The sequence below is a fragment of the Tachypleus tridentatus genome, chromosome 13 (genome assembly GCF_004210375.1).
Source record: "Tachypleus tridentatus isolate NWPU-2018 chromosome 13, ASM421037v1, whole genome shotgun sequence".
NCBI classification, from domain to species: domain Eukaryota; kingdom Metazoa; phylum Arthropoda; class Merostomata; order Xiphosura; family Limulidae; genus Tachypleus; species Tachypleus tridentatus.
The window spans coordinates 8,083,588-8,098,884 of record NC_134837.1 but is presented as its reverse complement, the minus strand read 5'-3'; the positions used below and the strand labels follow the sequence as shown (position 1 = coordinate 8,098,884).

Here is a 15,297-nt window from a genome sequence, read left to right as displayed (position 1 = left end):
ACACATGCTGATCAACTAACATTGCCATCCCTCCATGCACTCGTCCATTACACAGCCTATCATTTCTGTACAAAGAAGATTACCATAAGAACCTTCCTTGGGAGGTCCCCCTCACCATGTACAGGAATTCACATCGAGGGGCACGAAGGTAAAGCTTTTGTTTCAGAAACAGGAAGATGCACTGATGAGTTGTGAAGTTAACAGTTGCTGCAGCATAAGTAGTATAAAAGAACAGATTAGGTTTCTGTGTAATCTTTTATTTATTAAAGTTTATTTTGACAGGAAAAGAAACTCACCAACAAAAATTTAATTGTTGATAAACAAAGTTATAGAATGAGTTATCTGAACTCTGTCTAACTGTAAATTTATAAGCTATTCTTTTTACTCCATTATTGTCCAACTTAGGTTGTTTTATTTTTTACTTAGGGAGTAAATATTCTCATGATTTGAATCTCAAGTTTAATTCCCATTGGTCCATCCTGCCTTTGTCATCAAAGTTATCTGCCACTGTCACTACTGAATGTTGACTATAAAGAAGACAAGTGACTGGAAGAACCAACCACCTACTTTTGTTGATAATTTGTTTATGAGCAGCTAATAATTGAACTGTCAGGTTTATTAATTTTTTATTTGCTTCATCATACAATAGGTTATATATATATATATATATGCACACACACACACACACACACATATATATATATATATATATATAGAAACAAAAATGTCTGTGGAGTAGACTTGGAAGTTAAAGTAAAGAAAATAGTGGCAGATAAAACTGTTTCTTGGGTTCTTTAGGGCTTAAAAAGTTTTATTTTGGAAAAATAATCTCATTTGTAGATTTTGGCCATAAATGGAGAACATATACAAAACATGCCCAAAATACATGGAGTTGAGTGATGACAACAACCTGAAAAGAACTGTGTTTTTTATACTTATTGTTATTAAGTGAAGTTATCTTATGGAAAGTAATTCACATTAAAATACCACATCCTCTTGTCTTACAAAAATATGTTAAGTACATGTATTAACAAACACGAGTTATAAACTGAATAAATGTCATGAAAAAAAAATCATTCATGATGACGAGAAACCCACTTGAAGTAAAAATGTATCTCAAGACAGCTGGTATGTATATTAAAACTTCTATTAAAATAAAGCAGAGTACAACATTTTGACCTTCTTAGGTCATCTCTTTGTTAACCTAAAGATGACCTAAAATGGCCAAAACATTGTTCTATATTTAATACCCATACCAGCTATCTTGAGATACAAAAAAATAAATCAGTTTATAATTCTTGTCTCTTAGAAACAAAAGACAAAAATAGTTTAAGAAAAGACTGGGTTTATTCACCAGATGAATAAAGGTAAAGTTCTAGTATATTGGTACAGACTTGAACTGGAAATAACAATGTAGAAAATAAAGTAGCTCAACATTCATGAACCAAACTTGTCAAACAATCATAACCAAAAAACAATAATTCATTTGTACACCCATAGTTAGTACAAATATGCTAATTAATGAGGGTAAACAAAGCATCAACGAGATCCTTGTACACTCATATTCAATCCATACATTACATATATATATTGTTCAACCAGGACTAACAAAACATCATATAATCCTTGTACATCAAATTAGTTCCAAATATATTTATTGGTGATTACTACTTTGTACAACAGTGAAATATGTAAGCTATCTCTTCTAAATTTATTGTCAGACCTAAATATCTTTGTCAATCAGACAAATCACTGATGGACTTCTATAATCAAACAGTCAATAAAGCATCATTTAGAGAAGAGGCTTCCAACCAATAAGCCATGTGGAAGGTGGGTATGTTGGTAAGTATAATGAAAGTGCTCAAGTTTAACTTATTTCAGGTGACAATACAGAATAAAATTACAAAAGTGCCACAATATTCAGTTTTCTGACACCAAAGACCAAAATAAACAATTGTACTTGCTGGTATAAATATCTAAGACAGGAAAAAATCCTGTATAAAATATTTATAATCAACAATGATAAATTCAGTCACACTACTAAATCAAAACATGTGAAATTCATATTATAATGTTGGTAGAAACTTAAAACATGAAAATACTAAATATAGAGACTTACTATTAGTTATTGTGAAAGTGTCATCTTCATTTTTCATTAACTTCATATATGATAAATTATTCTGCTTCTCATCAGAAAAGGATTGAACCTTTAATATTTCCATGGTTACTGAGAAGCATCACCTTTATGTTCTGTTAAAAAAAAAGTTTTCACTTAGTCTATAGAGAAATAAGAAGCAGAGTTACATCCTCTATACATGTTACAAAATTCAATAAATACAATTTTTAAAAATCACATTATCTTGTTAACCTTCATGTCAAATTATAAGTTTTATATTTCTTACATCTTTTTATTAAAACAGTGGCATTATCTGAAATATGTGACATTAATAAAATGAGTAGGAAAATCTTTACTAACAGTTTAAACAAGTATGGACTAAAGATTAGGTTTTACACTACTGACTGCAGATGTTGGACTGATTATCTCTTCTAGTGTTACAACTATAACTACAAGGATTAACACTGAATAACATGCACCGTGCACTGAAAAATAACAGTGTTATTTGTTAATTAAATGAAGCACCCAAACAAAATAATTTTTACTAAATGAAATAAGTAACATTAAATTGCTATAATAATGAAAAAAGTATTATTAATCGTACCTAATATATCTTGCTTCACACGTATAAATTAACAGTATGATACATTGTACAACTAGAAGTATGTCACAATAAGCAAAACTAGAAGAATAATTACAAAAATATTGCCAGTGACATGCTTGATAAATTCAAAGAGTTGGGTTGTAATATGGGGTTGAATGTTCATTTCTTATACTCACATATAAACTATTTCCCTGTAAGCCTCTTTGTCAAGAGCAAAGAACCAGGAAAAGGTTTACTTGTATATCATGGAAATGTTGAGGAGGTATCATGAAAGGTGTAACAACAGAATGATGACTGATTGCTGTTGACCATAACAACCAGATGATTCAACTGCAATACATAAAACAAAAAAATACACCATAGAGTTTAGAGACTAAAGGACAAAGATTTTACACACACACACACAAACCAAAATAAATGAAGGTGCATATTCATTTCACATCCATGATGTTCTCTTTTTTCTAGTTTCTTTGCACTTTTTTTTACTCTGATAAATGAAATAATTTGATGTAAGAGTTTTTTTTCTTCCCAATTTGTAAAGAATCCTTAAGTACTAGAAACAAATTAATATTATTTTTAAAACCTGCATAAATCAATTGTTTAAAACCTTTTATTAAAACAAAACAAACTTTTATAAAGTTTAAATTCACAGGCCTGTATAATTTGTGAAACAAAAAGGTTTTAATATATAATTCAGTTGATGAAGATACTTTAAGAGAGTGTGAACATTTTTTGAATCAATCTTTTCAGTATCTTCTCTATATTTTTAATGACTTATTTAACACATTTTCTAAGTTTTTGGATGGATTTTTTGTATGTTTTTTTTACAATTTTGAATTGTGTTTCAAAACAGACTGCCTTCCTTGCTTTTACTATTGTTCATTTAAAGGGGTACAAGGGATGCAAACCTGAGTGATACAGAAACATTATGCTCTCCAGGTGGTGCAGAAACCCCTAACATTCCTAAAAGGTTGGGAAAATTTAACTTCGGGGCATCAAAAAGTATTTTAATAATTGTCATTTTCGATACTACTATACCAAGTGTTAGCTATTTTTGATTATTCTGACCTATTTTTTTCTCATTTTAGGACATGTTGGTATCTATTTTTAACATTTTGCATTTTTAAAATTAAGTGGCAAAGAAATCTCATTACACATAACGTTCACCTTTAAATGGCCCAGAAACACTATTATACATACTATTAAAAGAGGAGTCTGTAAACAGTTACTTGTCATCTGATGAATGTTAAGGAAACATTTTTTTATTTATTAAGAGTGTTTTTTTTTGTAATTTGATCCTATATTGTTTAGGTTTTCCAAAAGGAATAGTTTATGTTTTGATTATGACTGGTCCATATTTGTAATTCATTATATTTTAGAAAATAAGCGTAAAATAATAGAATAAAAAGTATGTGACAAAAGAACAAGGTTTTTTACCTTTTTTGGAACATGCCATCTAACTGGATATTATAACAGAAAAAATGGAATAAATATGAACTTACACTGCTGACAAAAAAAAACGTTCACAGACACAAATTAAACTGTGAGGTATTTAGAAATTACCACAATATTTATACCTACACAGTTTTAAATTTACTTACTATTGCTTCTTCTGACAGAAAGTAAGCTGAAACAGTTTTAGGAATGCTGCTTAGCCCTTGATGAAGAGTTAGAGGAAAATATTCTCTGCATATTCTTATGTTGAAACATAGATTACATTGAAACTTACCTTCTAATCCAAGCCTTGATTACCTCTGGAAGCATGCCACACCACACACTATCAGATTCATGTTATAACCTCGCTTGATAAATGAATATATATATTATTTTTATAATAGTCGAAGCCATGCTACATTCCCCTTGCTTCTTATTTAATAGAACCGTCTGTTACAAGACAAAGTAATTTTTGTTCTGGAACAGCTTTTTTATTTATTGTTAAATAGAAAGCTACCCAACGACATACCTCCGCTGTATCCATCACTGATATTGAAATTTACTTTTTAGCATTATTACTCTTCCGACTTACTGCTCAGCCACTACACAATTCTAGAGCGGCACCACTAGATAGCTATTAATTTTAAAACGCACTGTGTAATCTACTAAAACATTTGAAACAATAAAGCCTTTCAGTTAGAATATAAACTGAATATTTCAATCTTTGAGTTATGCCAATTAAAAGTGAGAGTTTTCAGAACATTTCGTTTGCAGCATTTCAAAATCAAATAAATTGATACTGAAACTTTTTACAGAGGTCGCAGAAAATCATTTTTATATTTTGAGTAATAATGTTTCAATAGAAGAAGATGCGTTTTATATTAAAAATTGTTTGTCGGTTCTCGATATGCATTACATTTAATTGCATATAAAAACAGAATGTATAAGTTTATTCGAAGAAATACACTGTGGAAACCGAGCGCCAGATTTTAGCGCTGTAAGTCGTAGATTCACTGATAGCCCAGCGGAAGATATTTATAAGTGAATACGGCGAATTACTGATACAAACCGTCAAAAGAAAATTTTATCATGACATTAGAAATATATTAGTATACTGTTTGCCTTCATGAAGAAAATTATGTGTTCATAATAAACAAAACTATAACATCAAACATACTTTTATTGACGATCTGTGTGAGTTTGTTTATGGTGAGAACAACGTGATAGTATCCAGAAAAAGCTGCTTTTGCCACATTGGAAAAACGGAATCAATTCTGATTGTAAATAAAATTGATAAAACGAATGAGGTATCAATATTTCCTACTTGCACAATAATTTATTTGCAAAATTTAAAAAGATAAGTTAAAAAAACTTTAAAAATCTACATCTTTCAAGCAAATAATTTCACCATCTTCAGGAAAACAAACCATGAAGTACACATAATGTTACTTGTAAACCTAATATATATACGTGTGTAAATAACATTTTATAATTCTATCTAGTATCTAGTCACTACCGGCCAATATGGAAAGGTCCTGCATGGCCAGGTGGTTAAGGCACTCGACTCGTAATTTGAGTGTCGCGAGTTCGAATCCCCGTAGCACCAAACATGCTCGCCCTTTCAGCTGTGGGAGCATTATAATGTGCGATCAATCCCACTATTCGTTGGTAAAAGAGTAGCCCAAGAGTTGGCGGTGGGTGGTGATGACTAGCTGCTTTCCCTCTTGCCTTACACTGCTAAATTAGGGACGGCTAGTGCAGGTAGCCCTCGTGTAAGGCGAGCATGTTTGGTGCGACGGGGTTTCAAACCCGCAACCTTAGATTACGAGTCAAGGGCCATAACCACCTAGCCATGCTCGGCCGAAATTATGGGATAATAACAACTTTCTTTTCAGCCTCATTTCTCAAACACTGTCCGGGTAATTTTATTCGACGTTCTAACCGTGAAAGTTATACATTTAAAAACGGCTGGCATGGGTCGTTGAAAGTGATTTCTCTGGGCACTCCTATTTCCCTCCTACCAAAACTTCTGGTTATAGGATTCACAGATCACAACTCTGGGAAGGACTGTTTTTCCATTACATTCAAGCGTAATTACAGTTAAAATCAAAAGAGAAATTTAAACTATGTAATCAGTGTATGTTTATATGTACGCATTTGTATCGAGTCAGTAACTATGAGCATTCTCGGTCTGGATCTCTCTTCTCCACAGTTCTACAATATTTTATGTTTGCTATCATCACATCGTCTCCGGCTTCAACTATTCTCGCTCTAATCAAGATTAACGCATGCCCTCCTTCTCTCTGAGTCAACGTTTCACAGCTTTCTGGCATCCACATCTTCAGATACCATCTGAGCAATTCACGTGTTAAAATAAGTCTAGTGACTCAAACATTTATTTAGTATTAACTTTCTTTTCGCACAGATAAAAAGTTTGGTTTATTTTGAATATCGCGCAAAGCTTCTTGAGGACTATCTGTGCTAACCATCTCTAATACAATATATCAGTAAAAATCTGATGATAAAGTAGCTAGTCATTACCACCCACCGCCAACGTTTGGACTACTCATTTGCTTAGATAAAACTCCCTGGTTTGGTTTGAATTTCGCCCAAAGCTACACAAAGACTATCTGCGCTAGCCGATTCTAATTTAGCAGTGTAAGAATAAAGGGAAGGCAGCTAGTCATCACCATCCACCGCCAACTCTTGGGCTACTTTTTTATCAACGAATAGTGGGATTGATCGTAACATTATAACGTTTCCACGGCTGAAAGGGCAAGCATGTTTGGTGCGACGGAGATTCAAACCCGCGACACTCAGATTACGAGTCAAGTGCCTTAACCATCTGGCCGTGCCGGGCCAAGACTCCCTGGCCAAACACTAATTCCCTAAGGATTTTAAAGATGGTTAGGATTGGATGTGTGAGCCCCTTTCTATTTTTTTTTTTTTTTTCGTAATACCTTGAACAGTGAGCAGGTGTCAAAGAATTAGAAGTTATCTAATGTCACGCCACTTTTGAAAGGAGGTAATAAAAATTGTCCCAGTAATTATAGCCCTATTAGTCTTACATCAGATATGGGAATAGTTTCAGAAAGTTTGATATAGTATTCTTTGCAAAGTCATTTAATCTTCACGTGTTTACTTCCTTACTCCATGTATGCATTGTAATGACTTTTGTTTTCTAAAGACCATGTGACTCTTTACTGTCCTGGATGCATTTTACTGACTTAACTGTTTGTATGAATTTCTAGGCTTATCAGTTTTGTATGATTGGTATTTTAACTCAAAATCTATGTCTACTCTTTATATAATTAATGTTGTTGTTAGTTGAGAACTTTCTTCTACCAGGTACAAGTAAATGTTTTGCTCACTTACACTGGCCAACTGTTTAACTACCATTTAGAACTACGAAAACTTACAATATGTATGGTAGTCTAGGTATATTTCAGAACCTTCCCTTTGTCGAAAGTTAGTCCATTTTTATACACCTGTATAACCATGTAAGAAATAATAGGAAAATCCTGTTCTTCTAAATATATTGTGTAAATTTTAGTTATAATGTATTGAAGCATAAACTATATTGAATCTTAATATAGACAAACCTATGCTGTTTGTACTTCTAGCTAGGGAAAAAGGCGATTCTTCTGCCATTTATTTGCCTAACTCATTAAATGATCTAAACAATTTTATAAAACAGTAGCAATCTCTTCATAGCTGGCAACTCCAAGGAACTTAATATCATTTGCAAAATTTAATTATTGATTGACAATTCCTTTTTCTATGTCTAAAAGAAATATAAAGGTTCAAAAATTAGCTCTGAGGAAATACAGTTGTGATAGTAATCCAATTTGCCTTTACTCCATTGTTAAGAAATATCTGCTTTTTTCTCTCCAGTCACTCTTCTATCCAATTAACTAATTGATTCTCCAGACCAATAAATATTAATATTTCATGCAGCGCCGTTGCAATGCTCTCTGAAAACCCATATATACCAAATTTACACCCTACCTTCATCTACATAAGCAGTAACCTTAAACAAGTGTCAAAAGATCAGTAAGACAATATTTTCTCTTAGCGAAACCGTGCTGACGATATAATAAAATCTAAACCTTGTTAATAAAGAAAATTGTGTCTATCAATCTGAGTGGTAAATATCATAAATTGTATACATGTCGACATTTATTTAAATCTAAATTTAAATTATCATTTAACTCCGTTTTAGACTATTTGAAGTGATTATGTGAAACAGTTCTCACTCGCAGTACTTCGCTAAGCGAATGTGAAGGATGTAGAATAAGTTTTTTTATATTTTACACATGCATTTTAAAATAACAACAAATACGTTGCCACGTAAATACAACAAAACTCTACTATAACTTATCAGGCTTAGTATCTAAGCTGTATTTCGTTCTAAAAATTATGTTTTTTTAGAATTCAACAATATATTACCTTAACATTTGGAGTCTACCGTAAAAAAAAAGAAATTGGTTTTCCGCATATTTACTTCACAGAGGCTTAGAGAACCTGTGGAGGGAACATTTTGAGATTTTAATTGGTTATTCACTCGTCACAGACAGCAGTAGGTGTACATAAGCAAGTGCTAATAAAAATAGAAAGAGGTGGACAGAGATACTGTTTTTGATTCACTAAATGTAAAAAAATCGTAGCAACTAGAAAAGATAGGAGGTTCGTATTACATGTTCTAGCTTTTCATTATCAGATAATTAATTGATTCCTAATTTGTAAGAAACTATAGACTTTATATTCAGTCATCGTAAGTACCTAATTTGAACCAAAGCTGCATTCAAGTAACAGTACTGTGCAAAAATGATAGGACAAAGCCAAATATTAGATTTCAGGCTACTTTCAATGAACAATGGAAGGTAAATCACAGGTAAAACATCAGAATTGTATTACTCTTCATATTTAGCACAACAAAAACTCAGTGAAAGTGTTTAACTTCAGCAAACAGTTAATATTTTGTACGTTCCCTTTTGCTCTAATGACTGTAAAACGTTTTTCAAGCAGTATTGTAACATATTTAATCAAAGTGTCCTTTATGATTTTACTCCAAATGTCTCGAATGCATTCCCATAAAGTTTCTTGGGAAGTAACTTTTAATTTTTCAAGTTTTGATCAATCAAATCCCAGATCTGCTCTATTGGGTTGAGATCAGGTTCTGTGTAGGCCACTAAACCATTTGAATGACTCCAGCAGCTTTTTTCGTAGCTAATTATTTTTTACATTAGTTTGATGAGTATTTGGAATCATTATCTTCTTAATAATATAATCCTTTACCAATAATACGCAAACCACTGTGTGTATCATGAGAGATCAGTCTTTGATAGTACTTGCACTGGTCCATTTTTTCATATGTTTTACAAATAACTCCTGTCGCATCATTAGACAAACACTCCCTTCCCACTGTTTTTCCTATGCATTATGGTAAGTGCTATGCAGTGAGGTAAATATTTTCATCTTTCTTCATCCAGACGTACAACCTACGCTTTGAACTCAATAATTCAAACAAGCCTCGTTAATCTATAACACCATTTTCTAATCATTAACAGTCCAATTTTGTACTTTTTAGCAAATTTCAGTCTTTGAAAAATATTTAAAGATAGAAGTAAACTTTTTAAATGTTACACGACAGTATATTCCATTTTCGTTGAGTCTTCTTGATAGTGTAAGTCTGAACACTTTTCTGTCACTTGGTACACAATCATTTATTTCATGCTTAAGATCAGTGGCATCCTCTCCAGAAGGCTGCATAAACACCAGTATCATTGAATCTAGATGTTCTGTTTTTTATTTCCTATTTTCAAATTTATTTGTATTGGTCTCATGATCCAGGGTGTACTCGACAGTGTTTGGTGAACATTTTAAGCCTGCAACAATTTGATTGAGAGCCCAAGTAGCATCACATATAGTTTTTATGCAAAATCTCTGCTTTACTGATAATTCTATCCTTTTTTTGGGCTGTGGAATGACGAGATGTCGTCATATACATGCTATTACTGTTTTTATCAAGATTTATTTGTCGATTGCTATTAATTTGATTCCTTCTAGCTGGTACTATATGCAAGCTTCTTTCTATATAGTTAAGACATTGTAGCCTGAATTTGATCACTATGTTTGTTCAAACAGAACTCTTATGACATGCCCTTGGTACAAGTATATGAAACTCTACAAAATGATAAGTATTCTCACCCTGACTTTTTAGTTGTTAAAAATTGTCAGTGAGTCGTTACCATGGTGTTGAAATTTACAATCAGTAATAGCATTGAAGAATTAGCTCATAAAATGAAAAGAATAACAAAATAGTTTTTTGTCCAAACACTTTTGCACAATATTGTACACAAAGACTAATTTAAGAAAACGTATTTGATATAGAATACGCACTTTCGTTAGACAAATATTTTTATTATTTTTTACACAGTATCCCTTCATGAAAGTAGCAGATCAATGAAAACACTACAACTTATTACAGTGATAACTAAATATACAGTCAAGAGTATTAATGGCTCAAAAAACCAAATATCACAGTATACATGTTAAATTATGTTGAAAGACACAGGTTATGAAAGCTGGCAGTATTCTCAGACACGAAAATTAACAGATTGTGTTTGTTAGATTTCTCCAAGAACAGAAGTATATTGGGTGCCATGATTTCCCATAATTCAGCTTCATATATTTTGAAAATAATATCCATTTTCTCTGCCACGTAAGAATGTTTTTACGAATTACGAAGAAACGAAACTGTTGCTTAGATCAAATTATTATTTCGTTTACCACAATTACCATTTTTTTATTATTATGTTTGTTAACAAAAATAAATAAAAGAGGAGAACGTTCATGTAAAACGAATATGCATTCTGATATTTTTGTGTTATGATCTTAGATATTGCAAGTTGAACTCGTAGTCTGTGAGTTGCGGGTTTGAATTCTTGTCCAACCAACGTTGCTTGTTCTTTCAGCCATAGGGATATAATATTGTAAACAACCCTACTATTCTTTCGCAACAAGTAACCAAAAAATTAACGATGGGTGGTGATGACTAGCTGCCTTCCTTTTAGTCTTATACTGCTAAATCAGGTAGGGCTAGTGCAGATAGCCCTCAAGTAGATTTGCGTAAAATTCAAAAACAAAACAATCTAATTGTTTGTAACAATAAAAATGAAATCAACAAGTCTACAATTTTCTGAACTTAAATGATTCATTTTCTCTCATAAAACAGTTTTGTAATCATAATAAATGTCCTCATTGTACGACTTTAGTAAAGCCATTGTTAAAAACAGTCATCGTCCACTTTTTTTGTTAGGCCTGGCATGGCCAAGCGGTAAGGCGTGCGACTCGTAATCCGAAGGTCGCGGGTTCGTGCCCGCGTCGCGCTAAACATGCTCGCCCTCCCAGCCGTGGGGGTGTATAATGTGACGGTCAATCCCACTATTCGTTGGTAAAAGAGTAGCCCAAGAGTTGGCGGTGGATGGTGATGACTAGCTGCCTTCCCTCTAGTCTTACACTGCTAAATTAGGGACGGCTAGCACAGATAGCCCTCGAGTAGCTTTGTGCGAAATTCCAAAACAAACAAACCACTTTTTGTTTTATCTAAACATCTTCACTTTTATTTGGAATAGATAAATAAAAATGAAAAGAAAAATGAAAAAGTTGCTTTTTTAAAGAGAAAATGAAAACGTAACGAATTTCAGAATATCTGCTGTGTCTACTGAGTATAATCGAACCTGTGGTTTTAGAGGTGTAAATCTGAAGACTTATTGCTGTATCACCAATGTACATCATAAATATTAATACTAGAAACACAGAAACTTCAAACTATGGGCTTGAACGTTTCTTGATAAAGCCCCAACTGAGGCATCGCTAGATATTTTAAATGTCTCACGATACAGTGAAGTATATATAGACTGTAACGAGCTGACGCTACCAGGGTCAGTAAAAGGGTTATGCAAGTTATGGACGCTGCATTAATTAAACAGAACCAGGAAGAATCTCGGTCTGTTTAACGTTACACAATCAAGTATACATAAAGCAATACTCCAACCAAGCCCACAGTTATGATAATGTATATAGATTAGTATCTGAAATATACTATTAATACTTAAACTTTTATTAATGTGTGAATTACTGGTAATTTAACAACCGTCTTAGTCCTAATGTTGTTAACAGGATCAGTAGCTCACAGATATGAAAATATAACATCAACACATTATATTATCTTAGAAATTGTAAGTCCATTTATCATCCTGTATGTAGTGCTTGTTTTATGAATATTGTGAATACTTGGATAGACTCTTGCATCAAAAACTTACCATATTTATCAGTATTAGGCCTCTGATCTAGATCTAATTGTTTAACGTTAGCAAATAATCTAAGAAACAAGTTGATTCTCTTTAAATTTAGAACGATATAAACTGTAAGGACACATGGAGTACTATTAAGCAATAAAGGTGATTATATAGAAATCATCTGAGTCCAATTTAATAGTTTTTTTATCAGTTGTTTAACTTCAACTGGAAATTTAAAACTAATGATTCCGACACTGTGCACCCATCTAAATGTTTTATGCTGTTAATATCAGACACTGAAAACTAGGTAACTGAAAATATGTGGGTATTTCGTGTCAGAAATGTCCATAACCCCTGTCTCTGTCAACAAGACTAATGAAGTGACATCTAAGTCTGTGGTCACTGTTAGAAGGATGGAGTACAGGTTCATCATAGATGTTCCAAATTGCTGACATTTTACCTTGTAACGATGGTTCATGAAAATCTTCAGTCAAAGCTGTAAATACAAAATTGTTTGCACAAAACAAACGTCACAGAAAATCGCCATGCTTGCACAGAAAGGTAGATAGTAAAAATAGTTCCGCTTTCAGTCACGTCATTTCTTTAGGTGTCAATATGACTTCTGAGAGATAAATATGGATGTCAGCGTGACTGTTATTGGTGTGAGTTTCCTTAAAAAAAAAGTTTTATTAGAATCGTTTAAACTCTAAACCCATTTCATCAAAACTATATCGAAATGAAAGCAGAGTAAACCTCTTACAGGATAAGCCATATCAGTAACACAGTGTTAACTGGTTTGATTTACTTTGAATTTCTATTTCAAATCTGTATACGGAACAATGCTGGAAACCTAGTTCCTATACCCGTTTTAGGCAGAGCACAGACAACCCATTGTGTAGTTTTGTGTCCAGTTTCAAAAACAAGAACAACAACAAAAATTAACCACAGTGATTAGACAGTGTACAGTTCTGTTGTTAATATACACAGTGTTTGCAAGATATACAGTTCTGTTGTTAATATACACAGTGTTTGCAAAATATACAGTTCCGTTTTAATAACCACAGTGTTTTCTCAGTTCGGTATAAATAATTTGATAGTCTAATAAAATTCTACTGATGAATTCTCTCGGAGCGTATTAAAATTAAACCTATTTAATTGATTATAAAACTGCAGTATTTCAATTTATTTATTGTGATTTGATATAATGCAGGAGGCAAGAATCATTTACTATTACAAAATCAGTATATTTATAAATTATACGACAAGAATAGATAGAGCGAACTAAAAGTAAAATAATATTTTATATTTCCCGGACTTATGTCATTAATATGTACACTTTAACATTAACAAAATAATTTTAAAACCCACGGACTTATTTCTACAACGGATTTTTAAACAGAAATTTTAAAAAGAAAGAGAACAAAAATATTAATAAAGACTTGTACATATTTTCTATTAATCGTTTTACTAACTTAGATTTTGATGTTAAGAAAACTGTGCTGTAATAATGAAGAAATGTCTTCTCAGAGGTGTGAGGTCATGAGTTAGGGACGCTTGTTAGAGCTTATTTATTTCATAGTAAAGATCAAGAATAACGGAAGTTCAATATAAGGTGATTATTCTGGTTTTAGAATATATCTATAACAACTATTATACAGACTATTTACAAATCAAGTACTAGATTTGAAATTTTTATACTATAACTTGGTAGGTGTCGGAGATAGTTCAGTGTTTTCATGAGGCTTTCAACTAGAGAACACGTTCATGTCTACGATGAACGTACTCTGACATTTCTGTAGTGATTATAATTTTATTACAACATTTCTGTACTCATTATACTAATAATGAAACACCTTTACTCTAATTCTAGTAGTACTACAACACGTATATGCCCAGTATATTGCTACTGCAACCTGTTTGTAGTAATGTATGTAAAATTCTTCTTCCCTCCTTGGTAGGTATTTAGAATATTAGGAAAAAAAAAATGTATTCTGGAGAGGTCAGAGAACTGTCACCCTCTTCGGCTTGTTTGTGAAGGTTAGGAGCCGTGAAGTTTGAAATTGCTTTGTAACACCATGTTTTATGTGGGTTACATAGAGATATATAACAATAACTGTATTTGAGAATAAAGTGAATTATACTACATCGAGGGGAGAGTGTGAAAGGCCCGTACTGATAGACGTTCCTTGATTGGTTGGTTGACAGCTAGTTACCTACTTACAGCTAGTTGGATCAACACAGGACGAAGATATAGGTTTCTATACAGGTTTATATTTGTTTCCGAAAGAACCGGAAGTAACATTGACATCTACCTTAATACGAGTGGGGCGGAGCATAAGTGAGTTTGGTTGTCTTATAATATTTTTCTGAATTTGTTGGTTTTCTTTAATTCTATTTATTCCTAAAATTTCCTGGACTATTGTGGGCTTTTCCATTATTTAATAAATGTAGAATTTTGTACATTTTTCCAGATCGAATTGGTGTTTTGTCTCAATATAGTAAGATGCAAAAGTTGAACATTTTTTCCTTAATATTCAGAATCTAGAATATTATAGGGTTGATGTATAATGTTGGATCATATTAAAAGAATAACTTGTAGACTGTCTTTACAACTATATTGAAGCGAAAATAACCCCGGCGCAAAACAATTTATACCAGTATAATACTGATAAATATTATTTAAGTTATGTAACACAAAATATATTAATAAAATACTGTAACTGAATGGCACATCTACCCCGTAAAATAACACATAGCAACGATATAATTGAAACTAATAACTGCTAATGATCAACTGGATGTCATGCGCAGTAAGTAAATTAATACTCAGTTTGATATTT

General features: G+C 32.3%; 1 pseudogene across 1 annotated transcript in view; it reads right to left on the bottom strand.

The window, feature by feature from the left end:
* LOC143240462 (uncharacterized) overlaps positions 1-4,975 on the bottom strand; it is a 77,156-nt pseudogene extending 72,181 nt beyond the window's left edge. The window contains exons 1-3 of the transcript XR_013021769.1: positions 4,450-4,975; positions 2,897-3,050; positions 2,120-2,250 (exon numbers count right to left, since the gene is read on the bottom strand). The product of XR_013021769.1 is annotated as an uncharacterized LOC143240462 (transcript). The remainder of the gene's footprint in view (positions 1-2,119; positions 2,251-2,896; positions 3,051-4,449) is intronic.
* Positions 4,976-15,297: the final 10,322 nt, after the last annotated feature.